The sequence below is a fragment of the Equus caballus genome, chromosome 4 (genome assembly GCF_041296265.1).
Source record: "Equus caballus isolate H_3958 breed thoroughbred chromosome 4, TB-T2T, whole genome shotgun sequence".
Classification (NCBI taxonomy): Eukaryota; Metazoa; Chordata; class Mammalia; order Perissodactyla; family Equidae; genus Equus; species Equus caballus.
In genome coordinates this window covers 51,641,502-51,665,196 of record NC_091687.1, presented here as the reverse complement: position 1 = coordinate 51,665,196, position 23,695 = coordinate 51,641,502, and the positions used below count along the sequence as shown (strand labels likewise).

Below are 23,695 nucleotides of genomic sequence, written 5' to 3'. Positions count from 1 at the left end.
GAATCTCTCATGGGTCTTTATTCTCCCTAAAGAATCCCCAACTTTCTTTCTAAACATTGTATAATAAATAGGGTTAAGTCATACATAATATAGCTTGGTCCTGACTTTGGAGTAGAAACAACAGTCTCAAAGCTTATCTTCCTTCAGCAGGTCCGCTGCAGATCCCAAGATGTCTCCATGTTGTCAGTGTCTTTCTCTCAAAATGCTCTACACCTCTCTACTATCAGTCTAAACGCCAAGGTGAAAGCTTCTGGAACTTGCTTTGGTATGCTTGGATTTAGGTGTGGCCATTCCACAGGTCAAAAATCCTGGGCAACAGCTTCTCCAACACTTCCCCTACTATGACTCCATACAGTGTTTTAAAGGGGATCCAGGTACAGTCCATGTTTCACAAAGAATGTAGTACTATAAGTAGGTGATCAAAAACCATGCCTAGGGGCCGGCCTGGTGGCGCAGAGGTTAAGTGCACATGTTCTGCTTCGGTGGCCCGGGGTTTGTCAGTTCGGATCTTGGGTACGGACGTGGCACTGCTTGACAAGCCATGCTGTGGTAGGTGTCCCACATATAAAGTAGAGGGAGATGGGCATGGGTAATAGCTCAGGGCCAGTCTTCCTCAGCGAAAAAAAGAGGAGGATTGGCAGCAGTTAGCTCAGGGCTAATCTTCCTCAAAAAAAAAAAACAAAAAAGAGAAAAAACCATGCCTAGAGTACAAAGGATGTAGCAAAACATTTGTTCATTTGTTCTATGTCCATTCTTCTCCTGTTTCCCTTCCTTTCTTTTTGTAGCCCTTTGCAGGGTCTTGGCCCCATCCTGCCTGAGTCCCGTAAGCTTAAAGCTGGCAAGACCATTATTTTGGTGTCCTGTGTAGTCAGGGTCAACTGTCATTCATGGCTTCATCCAATGAGGGCAAAAGATGGCTCATTGTAGAGCGTGGGTCTATTTTAGAGTATTTGGAGTGGTGCACTTTCAAGGCCAGCCAAGTGTTTGCATGCTGATAGTTATTATCACTCAAACATATCTTGGGTGGAACATTAATATAATATCTAATTCTTAAACATCATGAGTTTATTATAGGTCACATTTTTCTAAGCACTTATGCTTTAACTATATTGACATATTTAATCCCCATAGCAACCCTCTCAGGCCAGCAATTATTATTATTACTGCCATTTTATAGATGAGAAAATTGGACCCCAGAGAAATTAAGTAACTTGCTTAAGCACATAGAGATATTAAATGATAGAGCCATGGTTCAAATCAGGTGGACTGTGTCTAGAATCCATACACTTAATCACTCTGCTATCCTGACTCTTTGTATACTATCCCTTGGGTGATCGTTAGCTTAAAAACAAAGCACAAGCAAGCAAAATTGCCCTCAAACAGAAATGTGAATAGGAAGGAAGAAAATGAATAAATAGACCAGGAAACTCCATTCTAACATAAGTTCAAATTATTCATGAAGGATACAAATATTTGCTATGACTGAGAAGAGAAATATAAAGTATGATATTCCTTGGAAGCTGCTGGGCTGAGAAATGGGTAGTTTTCCAAGTGTTTTCAGCATATCCTCTAAGGCAGCCTCAAGGTAGTTCTGATGGGCAGGGAGATTGAAGTCACTTTGAAAGCAGTGGGAAACTCATGAAAACATCAAAGCTTCTGGGCAGAAGCTCCGATGAAGAGATGCATTTCTCCCAGGCAGAATCCATTTCCAGACTTTAGTAGGAAGAAGCATGATGAGGTCAGCCAAGTTATTTGAGTAAGCATTTAAAGGCTCGTCTCGTTTTTACTGCAAGTTTAACATTGCTGCTCTGTGCAAGCACCTGAGCAGCATAGGCAAAATCAAATGGGCTGCCTCAGGCAGCAGCAGTCACAGACATGCCTAGGGTCTAATGCAGTAAGTGGGCAAAGAGAAGTTTGCGGTTGGAGAATCAATGCAATTGATGAAAATGAAATGAATTAGTAAGAAAGCCCAAGATACCTCTGGATTTGTATTCCTTCAACCTCCACCTCACAGTATATCCTTTGTTGATAGAATATAGAGGTAAGAGTTCAGTTATGTTTTTCTTTTTAATAGGTAAGCATTCAGTTATACTTTCGTTTTGAATAGAGAGTTAATTTTAAGGAAAGGAGAGGTTGTCTGGATTATTTGTTTAAATTGTGAACCTTTCAAAATGTATTTTTAGAAAGTGGTGCATTGCTTTGTTAGCCAGTAGCCAGCTGAACTAGCTTAGTCCATCTGAGACACAGCCCTGCTCTGGAGAGGAATGCCTCGGTTCAAGCCTGTTGGGTGCTACGCATTTCGCAGCTCTCAGGAACACATACCAAACAACAGCTAAATGAATGCTCCATAATGTCTCTGTTTACCTGGGATGTAATTTTCTTAATTTGTCTCCAATTTATACATCTATTAAATAATCTGTTTCCCTTGAGACTAATCAACATGGAATGGATAATTTATTATGAGAATAAAAAAGTCTAAAAGTATGTAATTTTATAATCCATAAAAATAGACCCTTAAATGATGTTTTATAAAACTTTGTAATATGATCTTGAATGACAAAGACTAGGTCAATTTCGTAGCTTTTGAAAGGGTAGGTGTAAATAAACTTAATACATATTTTAATCTCTGATGTCACTCACCTTGGTTGTGACACAGTAAACCATATATAAAAATTTCTCCAAGTCTAGGCTAACGAAGAAACTTTTGAGGATCTTGATTTTTTTCAGCTATATAATATAGCGTAGCTTTCTGAATTCTAATTAGTAATAAGGATATTTTGCTGCTAATTTTCTTTTCCAGAATAACTAAATTTTATCTACCTCCAACTCTCTCTTTTCCGCAGTCTGTATTCTCTCTTCATTCTATTTTTCTATTTTCCTCCCTTAAACCCTCTATTTCCTTTCTTTTCTTTCTGTTTTTCTTTCTTTTGGTGAGGAAGATTAGCCCTGAGCTAACATCTGTTGCCAATCTTCCTCATTTTTACTGAGGAAGATTGGCCCTGAGCTAACATCCATGCCCATCCTCCTCTACCTTGTATGTGGATCCCACCACAGCACGGCACATTGAGTGGTACACAGTTCCTTGCCTGGGATCTGAATCTGTGAACTCTGGGCCACTGAATTAGAGTGTGTGAACCCAACTACTATACCCCTGAGCTGGCCCCTATTTCCTTTCTTTATCATAATCCTGAGAGAAAAAATAAAATTAGTATCCTAATTGACAAAAATAAAATTATTATATTCTCTAACATGGAAACTTTCTTAACTTATCATTTAATGTTTATTTAGCGAGAAAAAACCCCAAAATGACGAGATGGGAAAGATTATGCTTCTAAAAGAAAAGTCAATGGTGATACAGGATATGCTAATATAGATTGATGAGTAAGGCAATTAAAGAAATGAAATTTTATTTTTAAAAGTCATATATTCATTGTAGGTAATCTGCAAAATATGGAGAAGCAGGGAAAAAATTAATACTCTTACTTTCACTTCCTTCTTGATTGTTAATCATAGTTTTGTTGTTTTTGTTATTCTAGTTATTTTGGTGAGAGTGTTTTTTGGAGTAATTGATGTTAAACATTGTTTTTTTTTTTCTCAGTAAGGAAAATAATGTTATTTTTAGTCCAGAGATAAATTTTTAAACCTGACATTGTAAAGCATGGTCGACTTTAAGTTCTCTCAGTTGAAATTAACTAAAATGTGAAATCCTCTATGTTCTTGTGAGTTTTACCTTTAATAAGATTCTGTAATAACTATGATTCCCCTCACCAAAGGCTAATTTCTGCCACAGCAGAAATATCCTTTATTTAGTATACCACAGAGATAAATTTTTAAATTTGAGAAAATATTTTAAAAATCTGCTCAGTTTAGAAATAAAAAAGTAGTAATTGAAGACACAAGAAATGAGGATCAATTAGAAATTATACATTGTAGTGAGGAGGAGCAGAATATGTGACCCCAAAATATGTCACTTTGGCATGTGGATTATTCTGAGCTAAAGGCAATCAAGACCCAGCAGACTCAAGAAAAACTTTTACCTCTCCCTCAGCTACTTGAAAGAATCTAGATAGGGGGACTGCTTCAGAAAGAGAGCGATTACCAGTTCTTTTTATCCAAAAGAACTGTGTGGCAGGGCAAACATCTAATTCCCAAACCTCTACTCTTCCTATCATGCTGTGGATTACCCTCCTCCTCTTTGAAGCCCTAGGCCCCTTTCCCATTCCTTAGCTCAGGATGACATATGATCCTCACCTGCCCAACTTGCCCTTGGGTCTCATATTTTTATGAGACTCCTACCTACAAAATTAAATTAGTTTTTCTCCTGTTGATCTGTGTTATGTCGATTTGATTATTAGACTAGCCAGAGAAGTTAGCAGCAAAGGGAACATTTTCCTTCCTCTATAGTAGCTTATCTACGTATTTCAATATTCTATCCATTAATTTAGTCTTTTGTCTCCTACTTAATTTAATTTTAGTTTGTATTGCTTCCACAATTAGTTTTTAAACAGCTTTTTTCACTCAATTTTCTTTTAATGTGCAAAGATATCTTGGACCCTCTATAATTGTATGAAATGACTTAAGTAGATGTAAATCTAATTCTTAAATTACAAAATGTGTTATTTACAGTAAAAATATATAAATTGCCTTAAATCCTTGGTGAGTTAGCTAAAAACAGATTAAATCAGGCAACTGTACTTAAGATATCGAGTAGAAAAGCATAGTTGAAGGCATCCCTGAGATCTGGGATGAAAGGAAAATCTTCCTAGAAATAGATCTTCATAATCAGAACTTCATCCTTTTAATCCGTGGTTTTGTGCTTGTTAGAACAGTTTTATCTGTTATTTGGTAGTTTATATTTATCCTTTCGTAAGCTCACTTGTTCGCTGGTCTAGAGGACTTCCCCCATTATTCTGTAGCTCCTCACTGACTTAATTCTTCTTTACTCTGGAGGGGAGCAGAATTTGCTACCCCAAAATATGCTTCTTTGGCATAAGGACTATCATGAGCTGGTTATTTTTAAGAAACTGCAGATGGGAGAAGTTCTGAAAACAGAGTAAAAGTGGAAGTCTCCATTTGTAAGAATATCTCCCTCTCTGTACCTGAAAGAGGAGGATGAACAAATCTCTAGGCACCAGGTTAAATCTGCATAACAACTTTACCTCTGTTTACTGTGCTTTTCCTGGTAACCTCCCATAACATCTTTCTTTTGTCTTTAGATGAGATGGAATTTAAGGTGGCGGCTTGGGCCATTTCAGAAATTTCTCAATTTTCCTGGGTATCTCCCATGTATACAGGAGGTATACATATTACTAAACTTCTATTTTTTTTCATCTGTTTGTTCTGTCTTTTATTACAGGGGGTCTCAGCCAATAACCTGGAAGAGTAGAGGGAAAATTATTTTTCTTCCTCTACAACTCTATCATTCTATCAACCTACAAATGCACTCTAGAATTGCTGGTTATATAAGAGCTTAACTAAACCTCTCTATACATACTGTTCCATTTATTTGCCTGGCTTCTGCTCTCAACAATTCAGGAAACCATTAAAGCTAAAGTTTTCATGGTAAATATTCATTGTTTATTTTACCTGAACTCTTCAAATTAATTGATTTAGATAATCAGTCATTTCTTTCTAAAACACTCAAGTCTCTTGCTTTCAGATCCATAATTTTCTCTTTATTATCCTACTCTCTTTCTTACCCCATCTTGTATCCTTCTCAATCTCCTTGTAGAGCCTGCCTTCTAAGCCTGACCTCTAAATGTTGGCTAGTTCTTGGATTCTTATGTTCCCTTTTAAAACTCAACTTTTATTTCCTTTGTGATTATCTGTTCCAAGTGTTTGAACACCATGTGTGTGACAATGACTTCCAAGTATATATTTCTAACCCAATCCCCTCCTCTCAACTTCAGCTCTAAATGTGCAGCTGTCTAGTTGACATCTTCAGTTGGATGTCTCATCAACGTTTCACATTTAACAGATCCAAAATTGAATTCTTGACTCCCTTTCAGAACCATCAAAACGAAAAAAAAATTTAAAACATAACTCTGTTCCTCTCTTAGGCTATTGCATTTTGATTTGGTGCTATTATCTTTCCATAACTTTGAAAGAAAAGTTAAGACTCAACCTTAGTGTTCATCTTTTCCTCACTTTCACCATATGAATTGTCAGCAAGTCAACCTCTAAAATGATTTTTCTATTTCTCTTAATTTATGCTGTTTTCACCTTCAGCACAGTCACCGGTATTTTTCTCCTGGATTACCTAGTACCCTCCTTCTTGATCTTCCTGCATCTACCCATGTTCTTCTCCAAAGTATTCTCCACAGAGAAGCCAGAGAAATCTTTGGAAAACATAAATCCAACTATGTCTTTCTCAAGTAAAACCTTGAAATGATGTCCAATTGTACATAAAGTAAGATCCAGATTTCTTATCATTCTCTCCAAGACTTGTATTGGTAAGCCTTTGGTCCACAGTACTCAACTACAGAGACCACTTTCTTTTGCCTACTATGTGCAGCCACATTAATATTGTCACATTCTGTTTTCTTTTTCTGAATATATTTTCCTTTTGGTTTTTTCCCAGGCTGCTTCCTTTTCATCTTTCAGTTCTCAGTCTAAATGCCAACCCCTCGATGATGCATCTTCTGGTCACTTGAAGTTCTTCCTCCCTGAGCAATATTATCTACCTCTATACCTTATTCATGTCCTTCATCACAGTTAGTGTGATTTGGATTTATATATTTGGTGTTTTAATTATTTGTTTTATCATCTCTAATTCCTGAAGGTAGTTTACTTATTCACATATATATATTCAACATGTGAACATTACATTTAACACACAATGGACATGCAATAAGTATGAATAGAATGAATCATTGAAATTTAAGGTAAATAAGGAAAATGTCTTGGGTCTGTGTATATAGAAAGGGACATGGCAGGGTGTTCAAAGAGGCTTTGATACAAAAATAAACTTTTCTGACTTCAAGATTTTTCTCTTCCTAGTCATGGGTATGCTATTGACTGAGATGTGAATAGACCTTTTTTTTTTTAAATCTCTAAGTAATTAAGTGACTATAGAGCAGAGGCATAGACCTTTCTGAAATCTGGTTGAACATGTTCACAGAGAGGACAGAAAGCTCACCATACTTATTGTAAATACCTGAGATGTTTCTAAAATGATCCAATGGTCAACCGTTACGTTCGTTAAGAAAATTTGCTTCTTTCTTGTATTTTGTTGTAAGTGCCATTGAGTTGATTCCAACTACTAGCGACCCTGCGCACATCAGAGAAGAATTCTGCTGGTCTTTTTATGCCATCTTCTCACCTTCCAGTGCTCTATCAGATGATGCTCTACTGTTATTCATAGGGTTTTCATGGCCAATTCCTTTTGGAAACAAGTGGCAGGTCATTTTTCAGTCTGTCTCAGTCCAAAAGTTCTGCTGAAACATGTCCACTATGGGTGACCCTGCTGGCATTTGAAATACTAGTGGTATAGCTTTCAGCATCACAGCAACATGCAGCCTCCACATTCTGACAACCAACACATGGGTGGTGTGGTTCCCTGACTGTAACAAACCCAAGACGAGGTTGTGAGCGTGCTGAATCTTAACTACAACATCACTAGGACTGGCCTTCTTGTACTTATCTTTGTTATGTTGAAATAATTTGAAATTTTTGACAAACTTATTTAATATGAGACTTTAGTTAATTAGAAACGATGAATGATAAACATCATTTCCTGATTATATGTGCAGTTAAAAAATTTGGAAGTGCTTTAAAATGTCCAACCCAAGGGAATTTTTGCAAGTAATTTCAGACACTGCAGAACACCACTGCCAAGATTTCCTTAGCATTTTAGCACTCACAGAACTAAATTATAGAGATAGTTAACTCTATGTTGAGATAAAGTATGATATAAGCAATCTGGAAAACAACAAAATGCTACTGTATCCCAGTGTTATGTAATACAAGATTGCTTACATATTATTATAGTAAAGGAATAGGATTTTCTATCTGGTGTTTAAAAAAAAGGTGAATTTAAATTGGGTTTAGAAGATTTTTTTGTTGATCCAGATTCTCTGTTGTTTATATAAGAGGTGACCAAGCATGGCTTAAAGCATAGAGAATCATTAGAAATCATTAGATGATTGATGATTGAAGGTTACTAGGTAATTCCTACAATGAGCTAACATCAGGCAATGTATTGAAAGAGTGAAAAACATTCTGGTAACTTTTACCTCTCTTCTTTCTAACTTCTCTTTCTTTATAAGTCTCTCTTCCCCACAAGATATCAAAACATTGTATGGGGTGAGAGGGGTTGGTGTTATAAAGACCTGTCTGAATATTTCAACCTATCGTAATCTCTACCTTTTCAGAATTTATTACATTTATTGATTATATCCTTCATTTGACTCTTCTATTAGTTTTGTGCTTTAATCTAGTATGTTTATTTCATGTAGTTTAACTCTTAAAGGCATATGGTTTAATGGTTAAAGATTTGGGCTTAGAATTAAACTGCCTATGTTTGAATTTTGACTCTATAAACCATGCAACTTTGGGCAAGTGACTTCATCTCTGTTCCTCAGTTTCCTCATCTGTAAAGTGTAGATAATTATAGTACTATGTCATAGGGATGTAGTGGTAGTAATTATCATTATTACGTCTTACTGTTATTGATCCATAAAACAATGAATTTATCCAAATAGAATACATGTAACTTCAAGATAGGGGCTCTATGTCCATTTGTCCCCCAGAGTCATACACACTAGGTACCCTGTATGTATTAGAAACATGGAAGATTTTGGGAAAAAGAAATCGAACTTGGAAAGAGAATGACTCCTTGGAATCTGGAAATGATGGAGCACAGACTAAGGGAAACCAAGAGGAAGAGCAAAGTGGACAGAGGAGTAGCAAAAAAGGCAAGAGCAAATAGCCTAAAGATTAGATGCAATGATGTCTTTTAATGAATAACTAAACATTTCCCACTTTATATTCATTTTTAAAATGCAGAAGAACTATGCTTATTTTTGTAGTAGGCACTTATGTCTGACTTTTTGTCTCTGCACTTCCTTACAATACCATCATCTCTAGTTGTTTTCTCTCTCCCTCAGACGTTACCATCCCTGATATAAAGATTTTGAGTGTACAGTAGTCCAAATGTAGTTTCAACAGCAATTGACATGTTCTTGTCTTTACCATCATCCCCTTCTCCTCACTTGCAAAGTGGAAACTTCCACTTGACAACTGAAAGTTGCATTTAGAATCCTGACTGATAAAATAATTTGACTGGAGGCAATTGTATTCTTTAGTTCGTCTTTTTCTTCTCCCAACAGCCATTGCCTCTGCTTCTGTTTCCCTTATGTTGCAGCTCTTTTATAGTTTCTTTCTTCATGTCCCCTACTCAGAACCTTTCCCAGAAGTTTTCTGACACTGTGGCAAGATGGCGGGAGGCAGAAGGGAAAGTGGTACCTGCAGGAGTCTAGAGGGCTAGGTTTTTCCATGCTGCTGGGGAACATAGCAGGCCACCCCGCCTGGCTATTTATTGCTCCCTTTTATGTGTGCAGGTTAGCATTCTCATCATAGCCCACTGGTTCAAGATTCTAGAATTGCATGCATTAGAGGGGGCAGAGTTAAGTGTTTAAATTAATAAAGAATAGAAATTGGACCACCCTCGATTTAGCCATTTTATTTTTACATCTGGAAAATACCTTTAAACTACTTTCAATAGTACCTTGTAGGAGGATTGGAACAATGGCCCATTTACCTTGATATTTTTGAAAGAAATGTACTTACTTGTTAAGGGCACCCCTTGAATCAGCCTGTGGAGGTTTAAGACTCTTAAGAATTCATGTTCTAATCTTCTGGAACATTGGTATTATCACAGTTTCCTAGCAGAAGTCACGATTTGTATACCCAAGAGAAAATCTGGAGTTTTTCCCAGTTGGTATCCGGGTTGCTGTCTCTTCTATTAGCACATAGTACAGAAATTCAGAATTAGGATCTGCAGATAGAGGAGACGCCTACTGATTTTTTGTTGTTGTTATTACCAGAATTTATTCTTGCTATCAGCATCATGTCATAATTTGTGTGCTTCTGCATGCACGTGTACCTTTGTATTATTATATTTCACTGGGAAGTTATGAAAAATAGACTTTACTTTGTCTTATATCATTATTATCAATATCTGAGGCAGGGACATGGGAAAAGACACTAAGTAGGCAATTAGTTTTGACAATATAATCTAAACATTGTGTCAATTTGTGCTTATTTAGGTGAAAATGTGCATTTCCCTGGTAAGAAGAAAAAAATGTGTGTTAATTAAAATATCTAACTCTGATTCAAATTCTAAAAATGAGTACATTGCTGCAGAAGCATAAATATCAGACAGCTCAAAAAAAGAAAAACATTTTTAAAACTTTCCAAATCAAAATCCAATGTTTATTCAGGTTTTTTTTTATTGCTATTTAACATTTCCTTGATCATTTTGATCATAGTTAATCCCTTAGAAGCTTTTATGTTTTTATTTCTGTTTGGTTTTTGTTTGATTTTTCAAATATAATAATATCTGACTGGATTTCATGTGTTTCTTTTCAAATTAAAGCCAAATTTTGTACCTGGGCTTTTTGTAATTTAATTCTTATTCTAGTGTATCTAGACATGTATTATGATTGACAAACTAAAACTTGCAACATTTATCAGACTGTGAGATGTACTGTTAGTGGGATAAGTAACTTGAAATATCCCAGTGGCATTTAGTTACATATATGTGTGTGGTAGATGAAGTCATTAACCAATACCATCAGAAGCGAAGGTCAAGATCCCTGAGAGAGATTATAATCAAAGTAATCTGGAGATGAACTTTGCGATACGCTTAGCCCTTAGTTATTTTCTGAAATCTCAAAAATTGGAACTGGTTCTGAACTTTAGTATGAAACTGAAAAGAGGAAAATAAAATGACAAATATTGATGCATATTGTGAAAAGAAGCATCTTGCAGACAGAAAACTGTGTCAACAGTTTGTGAGCTTTTGTGTGTTAAGTGTGCCCCATCAGCAGCATAGAAACATAAAGTCAGATTTCTCACCAGGAGTTCATCCCTGAATGACATTTGTGTGAATCTGTTGGGTGCCCAGAGAAAGTCAATGTTCTTAGTGTATGTTGGTTAGAGGTTTTGGTTTTTGCTTGCTTGTTTGTTTTTGCTACTACAATAAAAGCATTGACAGAGACTGTAGGTATCATCGTATAATAATTATAGATATTTATCCATATGTAAAACATTGTGCCTTGTCTTTTGCTTATGTTATCTCATTTAATCTTTACATCAAACTTGTGAGATAGTATAAGTTTTAATATTTTTCAAACCAGTACAATTATGGTTTAGAGAGATGGCACAGCTATAGCACACAGTCAGAAATGGAAGTGGACCTTGGGTCCATCTGATTCCCTAGTCCATGCTCTTTATTCGCTTGCTATTCTGATGAGTGGCCTATGAAGCCTTGTGCCTAACAACACGTAGAGACTAAAAACAGTGATTGTTTTGACAATTTCCAACCATCAACATGGGATAAGAGCTCAAAAAAATGTGGAATAAAATGACAATTGGGGGCCGACCTGGTTGCCTAGTGGTTAAGTTCACACTCTCTGCTTTGACAGCCCAGGTTTCGTGAGTTTGGATCCCGGGCATGGATCTACACACAGCTCATCAAGTCGTGCTGTGGCAGCACCCCACATACAAAATAGAGGAAGATTGGCATGGATGTTAGCTCAGGGACAATCTTCCTCAAGCAAAAAGAGGAAGATTGGCAATTAGACGTTAGCTCAGGGAAATCTTCCTCACCAAAAAGAAAATAAAATATTGACAATCTGGGTGGAGAATGAAAAGGAACATAAAGATAATTTCTAATAAGCATGCAGAGGGACTTTGCAGCTGTTCTCTACAGATCCATAATATAACCATATTGTAATAGCCTGCAAGGTAAACCTTTTACATTTAAAATGTGCATCTTCTCCCTTCACTTCAACCTGAGGTTATATTTTGGCCATCCCCTGTTGTCCATCTTGTCTGGAGAATGGCTTCTCACAATATATTCCCTACAGCTTTCTTTCTTTCCATGATTATCCACAGTCTATGATCTCATGACCCGTTTTCATGCTGTTGTTGATGTAAGGAAATAACTAAGGGGAGGAAGAAAGAGTGTTGAGCTTGCCTGGTGGGTTGTTCCGTGGTTTGAAGTCCTCCAAACCACACTAAACCCAGGATATTGGGTCACCAAGAGAACCACTCCCAGATATTGGGATGGCTGGAAGAAGAAAACAAGTCATGTTTCTCTCTGTTAGGATCTTGGCTTAGGCAGTGGGTTTGCTAATGTGCCATACACCTACCTAAGCAAGAGAAAAAATAACCATGTGAAAAGAGTGGATAGAAAAAGAGAGGCAGATATGGGGCAACCTATACCTCATCTTGTGGCATTGTAAGGATGTATAAGTTTTCCGTGAATTAAGTGGATTCAGTGAAACTGGGTAGACTTGAGCTATTTTGGCAAGTATCACACCCCAGAAGGAGGCCTGCTGATAAGGGGACCTTGGAGCAAGAATTCCACTAGCTTAGGGTGCGGAAGAGAGGATGAGCTGCTTTCATTTCCGGTGTCAGAGGAATATGCAATGGGAGACCCTGAGTGAAGATTTCATACCTGCATGTGAGCTTCCTGGCATTCGATGCCTGCCTCACAGTGAATACTGACACCAGCAGTCCTAGTCAGATAGGGAGCTACAATCAAGATGGAAACAACAGAGAAGCAAAGAAAACAAAATAAAAAATTTATTCCCTCTTTCCCAGTGCCTCCATTTTCTGTTTATACCCCTCTATATTCATGTGTAGTTCATAATAGTTCATTTGTAATTCACAGTGTTTCATTTATAATAATGTAGAACAACAGGAAAAGAATTAAATAGGTGAGAAAAGAGAGTAGATATAAAAATTAGAGAAATATAAAATACTGTAATTGAAATGCCAGAATAAGAGAGCAGAAGGAATCAATCATAAACAATACTTATATTTTAGGATAAGCTTTCTGAGCTGAAGAAGAGCATAAGTTTGCTGACCAAAAGGGTGAATTAAATACAGTTAATAAAAAGAAACACTTATTTAGAATACTGTCATAGTATTTTTAAATTTGAAGGATAAAGAAAATATTTATAAACACTCAAGCAAGTAATCTCCAAAGTAAAAAAAAAAATTGGTCTAATAGAATTTATCTCCTTAAAACCAATTTTCAGAAGAAAATGTCGTTATATTACTTAAATGTTGAATGGAAAACGACTCCAAAGTTCTCAACCCAACCACATTTCCATTCATAAATGAATACAACAGAGACTGATACCCAAACATTTATATAAGATCCTGTGGTCTCAAACATCAGTCCTTTATTAATCAAAAAAGGATCATTTAAAGAAATTCTTACTGTACAGAGTATTTTTAGTCGCAGTAGTAGAAATCTTGACTCAAAGTGGCTGCAATATATATGTGTCTATATATTTTTTTTATGTCATCTCTCTCTTACTGATATTTATTTGTATGGTAGCTTGATGTTGCCAAGCACAATCCTGGTTAGGGCAAGTTGGGGAAATATACCTGATGGATATACTAAATATGAGAGTATCTCCTCTATTGCAGTTGAAGCAAAAATTAAATGTTGCATTATTTACAACTGCTCATCTATATTTCTCTTCCTTTCCTACTAAGATTCACTAAAGGAAATAGCTGGAAGTAAGGAACACTGTTTGTTAGAAATTCAGACAGTTAAGGTCCTTGGAATGGTTCTAGTTATTAATAAAATTATCATATGCTTCTCACAAGTCTTTGAACACTCTGAATATGGCATTAAACAAGTTCAAGAACAGTCTACCTTTGCTGTGAGCATCAATTCTTAAGATTTCATGAGCTTTGTTTTCTTATTTTTAGATCATACTTGGTATATCATTGTGTTTATCTTTCTCCTTGGTTTGGATCATGTGTCCTCAAGGCTGCATTTACTAGAGGGGAAGAAATTACAATTGAATGTGAATTGTGGATTTGGGATAAAAAAGAACTGGAGATAAGGGAAACACTTACTGATGCTGCAAAATTGCTAAGGTGCAATTTCACAAGGCTAAATTTAACCTAACCAAGCACACATGGTATTTGAGTTGTTGAAATCGTATTGCTTTAAAAATGAGTTTTTAATACCAAGAATAGTTCACATGTGGGAGCTGAGAGAAGAACTAATAGAGTGAAGAAGGTTGAAAGATTGAAGCCTGGAGTATGTGACAAGATAAATTCTCACAAAAATGTGAAACTGGGGTAATTTATCTGGGACTCAGGGAGCTGGAGCTTAGAATATTCTACAGATATTTTTAATTTTCAGAATTCCATATGCTAATATTTCTATATGTGACATGACTTAATATTAAAGAATGATGACCTTAGAAGAATATAGTGGAATAAGAACTGAGAAATAAGGAGTGGAATAAATTAAAGTGTTCAAGGGAGTAAATTTATCAGTCCTATTAGGAAGAAAGACTGTACACTACCAGCACAAAGAGGAAAGATTTCATTCTAATTCATTCTAAAGTGAAAGAAAAATCTGCCACCATTTTAATGGAAGGAAAATAAGAAAGATAAATGGCCCACAAACTCGGGACAGGTAATAAAAATGAAAGGCCATGACTCAAACAGATACTTGCACACCTGTGTTCATAACAGCATTATTTACAATAGCCAAAATATGGAAGCAACCAAGCTCCCATCAAAGCATGCATATGTAAGAAAAATGTAGTTTATACATAGAAAGAAATATTAGCCTTAAAAAGAAGGAAGTTCAGACACATGCAACTACTTGGATGAAGATGCAAGACATTATGCTAAGTGAAGTAAGCTAGTCTCAAAGGGACAAATATTGCATGATTCCACTTATGTGAAGTACCTAGAGTACTCAAATTCGTAGAGGGAGAGAGTACAATGGTAGTTGCCAGGAGCTGGGAGTGTAGAAAACTGTGGAGTTAATGTTTAATGGGTACAGTATGTCAGTTGGGGAGGATCAAAAGTTCTGGAGATGGGTATTGGCGATAGTTGCACAACAATGTGAATGTACTTAATGGTTAAAACAGTAAATTTTATGTTATGTATGTTTTACTACCATAAAAAAAGGTGAAGTCCCAATTTTAGAAACTATAGTGAAAGGATGAAAATGTTCTACTCAGGGAATTCTGATTTTAGGATGTTTTAACCAATTACATGAGTAATTTGAATATTCTTTCACTCAAAGTAGATACAATTTATTTATTCTCCATTTCCACTATTACAAATTTGAAATAAATAAAAAATATTGAAAGGACTGTTCATTTTGAATAATAAGAATTTTATGAGAAGTCTGAATTTTGATCTAGAAGAGCTATTAATTACAAATGTGTACTGGAGGATGGTGTCAAGATGGCCCCAGAGGTGGACTCTGAACTCACCTCCTCCCATGGACACAACAAATTTACAGCGACTCTTAGAACAATTACCTCCAAGAGAGAACTGAAAACTGGGTAAAAAGAATCCCCATAACAAGGGACAGTGCTGACTGAGGTGGAAGCAGCAGAAATTCCATTTTGGAGAGAAAAAAGCCATATTGCTTCGTGGCTGGTTGAGAGCAAACCTCACCTGGAGGAGTAGAGGATCTGAGTGGGGAATGTTACCAAATTAAGCAACTTTTGGACTCAGCACAACTGAGACAAGTGTCATAATACCTGGCTTTGCTGGCTATTAACTGCAATGGGGAATACCCCTAGAAAAGCTATCGGACATAGGGGAAAAAAAGCCAACTCTTAAAGGGCCCATGCACAAATTCACCCATTTCAGAAAGCAACTTAAAATCACCAGAAAGATGCACAGTCCTTTGTGAAAAGAGACTCACCTCATAGGTTCTGGGTGCATCTCAGTGAGAGGTGAGATCACTCCAGGGACTGAGACATTGGCAGCAACCATTATTGTGACCTAGTGCAGGTGTGCTGACACAGACACTGGCACATGCCATTGGAGTTCTTCCCCTGGCCTGTTAGCTCAGGGTCTGCCCCACTTACTAGAGTACCAATTTAATTCAGCTCAGCCAGGGAAGGCAGCCCACCCTAGGGACTGGCCCCACCCAACAGCAGGCCCTTGGGTAACTTGTGGGCCCACATAGGCAGGGTGCCTGGAATATCTGCAACCAGGCAAGTGGGTCCATCTTGGTGGGGCAGGGTGTGCTGGGTGGGCCAGCATTGGTGGAATGTGTGGGGCCTCTGCAGTGAAGCAACTGGGTCCGCTTCAGTGGGTTGGGTCCTGTGCATGGGGCAGGACTGTGTTGACAGAGTGTGTGGCCCTGTGGGCGGTGGGGCCTGACAACTGCGACAGACTTGTGCTTCTCAAACAGTCACATAGGGAATAGACTCCACCTTCCAAAGCCTGAAACAATTGGGTGCTGCCATGCCTGGGGCCTACCCCACTCGTCTACAACCCTGAAAGAGCTGATAACAGCCTTGCAGGCTGGAGGCCTATAACAATTGTAAGCCCCTGAGTCTAGCAACCAGCCACACTGGGGGCTTACTCACTTAACAGAAAAATTCCAACAGGAACGTGCTATTAGGCCTTGCAGCCAGCTGAGCTGGGCTCCCCATGCCTGATAAAGTGACTGAAAGTACCATAGCAGCCACATGCAACTGAGAATTACAACCAACCAGCAGGAGGACAGCCTAGCCTCCATGGGCACCTGCAGCAAGAGCAACTCTTTCCCAACAGAAGGACACCTGTAGCCCACATATGGGACACACTCTTGGAAGATTTGGAACGGGTGAGGGGAGAGAAGCACATTGCTGGGTCTCATAAGGCACTCTTACATAAGGCCACCTCTCCAAGATTGGGAGACGTAGCTGATCTACCTAATACATAGATTCACTAGAAGGACTCAATAGCAGAGTAGGTGATACAGAAGAATGGATCAGCGAGCTGGAAGAAAGACTACAGGAAATCACCCAAAGCAAGCAGAAAAAAAGGAAAAAGAATTAAAAAGAATGAGGACAAGCTAAGGGACCTCTGAGACAACATCAAGCACACTCACATCCATGTTTTAGGTGTCCCAGAAGGAGAAGAGAGAGACAAAGGGGGCAGAGAATCTGTTTGAAGAAATAATAGCTGAAAACTTTCCTAACCTAAGGAAAGAAACAGGTATTCATGTACAGGAAGCCCAGAGAGCAGCAAACAAGATAAACCCATAGAGGCCCACATCAAGACACATTATAATTAAAATATCAACAATTAGAGATAAAGAGAGAATCATAAAAGTCACAAGAGAAAGGCAACAAGTTACATACAAAGGAAACCCCATAATGCTATCAGCTGACTTCTCAGCAGAAAGCTTACAGGCTAGAAGGGAGTGGTACGATATGTATAAAATGCTGAAAGGAAAAAACCTACAGCCCAGAATACTCTACCCAGGAAAGTTATCAGTAAAAATGGAAGGAGAGATAAACAGTTTCAGATAAACAAAAACTAAAGGAGTTTATCACCAATAAACTAGCTTTACAAGAAATGCTAAAGGGACTTATTTAGGTGGAAAAGAGAAGATCACAAATAGGAATCAAATCATAAAAAAAAGAGGTAAAAACACTGGTAAAGGCAAATAAGAAATAAAGATAGCAGATCAACCACCTATGAAGCTAATAGGGAAGTCAAAAGACAAAAGTAGTAAAATTGTCTATTTACATGATAAGAGGGTAACAGATACACACAGACAAAAAAGAGGTTAGATATGATATCAAAAACATAAAATGTGGGAAGAGAGGAGTAAAAGAGTAGAGCCTTTAGCAATAGGTCAAACTAAAGAGACCATCAAATTAGCATAGATTGCTATATACATAGGTTATTATACATGAGCCTCATGGTAATCACAAACTAGAAACCTAATAAATAGACAAGAAATTAAAAGAAAGGAACCCAAACATAATACTAAAGAAAGCCATCAAACCACAAGGGAGTGGAGCAAGAGAAGAAGAAAAGAACAGAGAAGAATACTAACACACCCAGAAACAAAGTAACAAAGTGTCAATAAGTGCGTTCTTATCAATAGCTACTTTAAATGTCAATAGACCAAATGCTCCAATCAAAAGTCATAGGATGGCCAATTGGATTAAAAAAAACAAGATCCATACATATACTGTATATGAGAAACACACTTCAGACCTGAAGACACTCACAAACTGAAAGTGAAGGGATGGAAAAAGATATTCCATGCATATGGAAAGGAAAAGAAACCCGCGGTAGCGGTACTTGTATCAGACAAAATAGATTTTAAAACAAAAGCTGTAACAAGAAACAAAGAAGGGCACTACATAATGATAAAGGGAACAATCTAACAAGAGGATACCATACTTGTAAATGTCTATGCACCCAACATGGGAGCATGTAAATATATAAAGCAATTATTAACAAAAATAAAAGGAGAAATAGACAGCAACAAAGTAATAGTAGGGGACTTTAACACTGAACTTACACCAGTGGATAGATCATCTGAACAGAAGATCAATAATAAACATAGGCCTTAAATGACACATTAAACCAGTTGGACTTAGTAGATCTATACAGAACATTCTATCCAAACAGCAGAATACACATTATTTTCAAATGTACATGGAATATTCTCCAGGATAGAGCACATATTAGAACACAAAACAAATCTCAATAAATTTAAGAAGATTAAAATAATACCAAGCATCTTTTCTGACCACAACAGTATGAAACTAGGAATCAGCTACAGGAAGAAAATCAGAAAAGCCACAAAAACGTGGAGATTAAACAAAATACTACTTAGCAACAATTGGGTCAATGAAGAAATCAAAGGAGAAATAAAAACATACCTGGAGACAAATGAAAATGAAAATACAATGTGCCAAAATTTATGCCATACTGCAAAAGTGGTTCTAAGAAGAAAGTTTATAGTAATACAGGCCTACGTAACAAATGAGAAAAACCTCAATTAAACAATTGCACAGTGCACCTAAAGAAACTGGAGAAAGAAGAAGAAACAAAGCCCAAAACAGTGGAAGGAAAGAAATAATAAAAATCAGAGCTAAAATAAATGAAAGAGACTAAAAAGAACATAGAAAAAATATCAGCGAAACTAAGGGGTGGTTCTTTGAAAAGATAAACAAAATTGACAAAGCTTTAGCTAGACTTACCAAGAAAACAAAAGAAAGCTCAAATAAATAAAATCAGAAATGAAAGAGCATAAATTACAATGGATACCTCAGAAATACAAAAGATTATAAGAGAATACTATGAAAAGCTATAAGCCCACAAATTGGATAATCTAGAAGAAATGGTTAAACTCTTAGAATCATAGAACCTTCCAAAACTTAATCAAGAAGAAATAGAGAATTTGAATAGACCAATCACCTGTAAGGCGATCAAAATAGTAATCAAAAGCGTTTCAAAAAGTAGAAACCCAGGAACAGACAGCTTCTCTGGCGAATTCTACCACAAGTTCAAAGAAGACTTAATACTCGTCCTTCTCAAACTCTTCCAAAACATTGAAGAGGAGGGAAAGAGTCCTAACTCGTTCTATGAAGCCAACATTACCCTGATCTCAAAAACCAGACAAGGACAACAACAACAACAAAAATTATAGGCCAATATCACTGATGAACATCAATGCAAAAATCCTTAACAAAATACTAGCAAATTGAATACAGAAATACATTAAAATGATCAGTTAAAATGATCATACAACATGATCAAGTGGGATTTATTCCAGGGGTGAAGGGATGGTTCCACATCTGCAAATCAATCAACATGTTAATATGATACACCACATTAACAAAATGAAGAATAAAAATCACATGGTCATCTCAATAGATGCAGAGAAAGCATTTGACCTGATACAGCAACCATTTATGATAAAAACTCTGAATAAAATGGGTATAGAAAGAAATTACCCCAACATAATAAAGGCCATATATAAAAAACTCATAGCTAATATTCTCAATGGAGAAAAACTGAAAGCTATCTCTCTAAGAACAGGAACCAGACAAGGGTGCCCACTTTCAGCACGCTTATTTAACATAAAATTGGAAGTCCTAGCCCAAGCAATCAGGCAAGAAAAAGATCCCTTTTATTTAAAGGGATCCAAATTAGAAAGGAAGAAGTGAAACTGTCACTATTTGTAGATGACATGGTTTGATATATCGAAGACCTTAAAGAATTCAGCAAAAAACTTTTAGAAATAATCAATAAATATGATAAAGTTGCAGGATACAAAATCTCCATACAAAAATCAGTTGCATTTCTATACATTAACGGTGAAGTAGCAGAGAAGTAAGTAAGAATACTCCATTGACAATTGCAAGAAAAATAATAAAATACCTAGGAATATACTTAACCAAATAGGTGAAAGACCTGTACACTGAAAACTATAAAACGTTGTCAAAAGAAATGGAAGAAGACACTAAGAATTGGAAAGATAGTCCATGCATTTGGATTGGAAGACTTAGCAGTTAAAATGACCATAATCCCTAAAGCAATCTACAGATTTAATGAAATTCCTATCAAAGTTCCAATGACATTTTTCACAGAAATAGAACAAAGAATCCTAAAATTTGTATGGAACAACAAAAGACCCAAATACCCAAAGGAATCCTGAGAAAAAAAGAACAAAGCTGAAGGTATCACACCCCCTGACTTCAAAATATACTGCAAAGCTATACTAATCAAAATAGTATGGTACTGGCACAAAAACAGACACACAGATCAATGGAACACAGTCAAGACCCCAGAAATAAACCCACACATCTATGGACAGCTAATTTTCAGCAAGGGAGCCAAGAACATACAATGGAGAAAGGAAAGTCTCTTCAATAAATGGTGTTGGGAAAACTGGACAGCCACATGCAAAAGAATGAAAGTAGACCATTATCTTACACATACACAAAGATCAACTTAAAATGGATTAAAGACTTGAATGTAAGACCTGAAACCATAAAACTTCTAGAATAAAACATAGGCAGGATGCTCTTCCACATTGGACTTAGCAGCATATTTTCAAGTACCATGTCTGACTGGGCAAGGGAAACAATGGAAAAAATAAACAAATGGGACTACTTCAAACTAAAAAGCTTCTGTACAGCAAAGGAAACCATGAACAAAATGAAAAGACAACCCAACAATTAGGAGAAGATATTTGCAAACCATAAATCACATAAGTGGTTAATATCCAAAATGTATAAAGAACTCATACATGTCAATAACAAAAAAACTAACAACCCGATGAAAAAATGGGCAAAATATCTGAACAGACATTTCTTGAAGGAGGACATACAGATGGTTAACAGGCATATGAAAAGATGTTCAACATCACTAATTATCAGGGAAATGCAAATCAGAACTACAATGAGATATCACCTCACGCCCATCAGAATGGCTGTAATTAAGAAGACAGGAAATAGTTTTGGAGAAAATGCAGAGAAAAGGGAACTCATGCACTGCTGGTGGGAGTGCAAACTGGTGCAACCACTGTGGAAAACAGTATGGAGATTCCTCAAAAAATTAAGAATATAACTACCATACGATCTAGCTATTCCACTGCTGAGTATTTATCCAAAGAATGTGAAAACATAAATCCATAATTATATATGCACCTGTATGTTCATTGCAGAATTATTCACAATAGCCAAGACTTGGAAGCAATGTAGGTGCCCATCAGGGACAAATGGATAAAGAAGATGTGGTATATATACACAATGGAATACTACTCAGCCATAAAAAAGATGAAATCCAGCTATTTTATGACAACATGGATGAACGTTGAGGGTATTATGCTAAGTGAAATAAGTCAGAGGGAGAAATTCAAATACCATATGATCTCACTCATAAATAGAAGATAAAAACAACAACAAAGAAACACATAGATACAGATATTAGATTGGTGGTTACCAGAGGGGAAGGGGAGAGGGAGGAAGGTGAAAGTGGTGATTAGGCACATGTGTGTGGTGATGGATTCTAATTAGTCTTTGGGTGGTGAACGTGATGTAATCTAGACAGGTATCGAAATATAATGATATACACCCAAAATTTATATAATGTTATAAACCAACATTACCACAATTAAAAGAAAAGTGTAATGCTCCTTATTTTATAACTCTTAGGTATAATTCTGTATAGTAAAACACTGAGAGCAATTTAAATATTATTAAAATTGCCCTTAGTATTTGGTTTTAAAGCAACTTAACCTTGCAGGGATTGTATTAATAGGGATTAAGAAATCTGGAATATTTCAATGAGGTCTCTTCTGGGCCTCCAGAGCCCCACCTTTTAGTTATACTGTTATTATTAAAGAGTATTTTAATAATCTTCAGACTCAAGATACTCTGCTTGGCACTGTTTGAAGTATTTGAAACCTCGACTTTCTAGAATTGTATTGTCTAACATGGTAGCCACAAGCCACATGTGGGCTGTTGAGCATGTGCTATGTGGCAACTCCTAACTGAGATGTGCCATAAATATAAAATGAAGACTATCTTTCAAAGACTTAGTAAGATAAAGATATTCATTACTGCTTTAAAGTAAGATTGCATGTCGAAATGTTAATATTTTGAAAATATTGAATAAAATGTATCATTAAAAGTAATTTTACCTATTTCTTTTTATGTTTTTAATGTGGCTACTACAGAATTTTAACTTACTTTTTTGGCACACTTTTGTGACTTGCCTTATATTTAACTGATAGCAAATGCCATCCTAGACTGTTATAACCTGAACACAACTGAGCCTCACAGTGAGGTGTTAAATTCAGGATGAGATGCACTCACTCAGGATAGGGATCAATTGCCAGGTGTGACTAGGTTGCCCTAGATTACCAGAAAGTAGACCGTAATTCACTTATTTTGTCCCCAAATCATTGTAGTATCTTGAGAGCGGCAACACAGGTGCTTCTGCTCCTAATCTCTGAGTCTAGCCTTTGAGAATCGTTATTTCCTAAGTTTCTGGCCAGTTTCCTAATATAAAAAGTCATTCCTGTTTGCAGTATGGATACATTCTTTCAAGTGTCCAGGAAAAACTTAAATATAACAAAAGGTTAAAGAAACTGGAATTCAGTGATCTGAAGGAGTTACAGTGGATCCTAACATATTTTACATGGATTTGTTTGTGCACCAGATTTAGTGGAAAACAAGGGAGTAAACACAATTCTAGAAGCTTATGGTTGGAAATCTATAGAGATATATTTTTCATGTAAATGCAGCCGCCTGATGTCCCCAAACTGTTCCAGGAGATGCTGAAGAAAGGGTCTGCTGCTCACTTTCATGCATGCAGTCTAAAGCAACCAGACTACAATTTTCTTGAGGAAAGAACTACATTTACTACCTTTAATATTCCTCACTCCCTACTCTTTTATTGCCTAAAACACTGCTGCATCATTGGCACTAAATTATTATATACTTTTGAGAGCTGTTTGTTAGGCATGTATTCAAGTTGATTTTGTAAAACATATTAACTTAAAACCCGAGAACAAAATACTTTTTGGCAAAAAGAAGTGCCTGGTGATATGCATTCTTTACTAATGAACACTTTTAGAGGGTCCCAAATGTGTTAGAATTTTTATTGGAAAAATCCTGCCCTTCTTACGTGAGCAGAAGGCAAAATAGGACCTCCCATA

At 36.6% G+C, this 23,695-nt stretch overlaps 1 protein-coding gene across 9 annotated transcripts in view; it reads left to right on the top strand.

Annotated features, from left to right (window-relative positions):
* Positions 1-23,695, top strand: part of DGKB (diacylglycerol kinase beta) — a 675,344-nt gene that overhangs the window by 82,342 nt on the left and 569,307 nt on the right. Inside the window, exon 1 of one of the 9 annotated variants that reach the window (XM_070264569.1) lies at positions 1,718-2,041. The exons of the other annotated variants lie outside the window; for them this stretch is intronic. The gene's annotated coding sequence lies outside the window, so the exon portion shown is untranslated. Of the gene's footprint in view, positions 1-1,717; positions 2,042-23,695 lie in introns of those variants that run through there. 9 annotated transcript variants of the gene reach the window in all.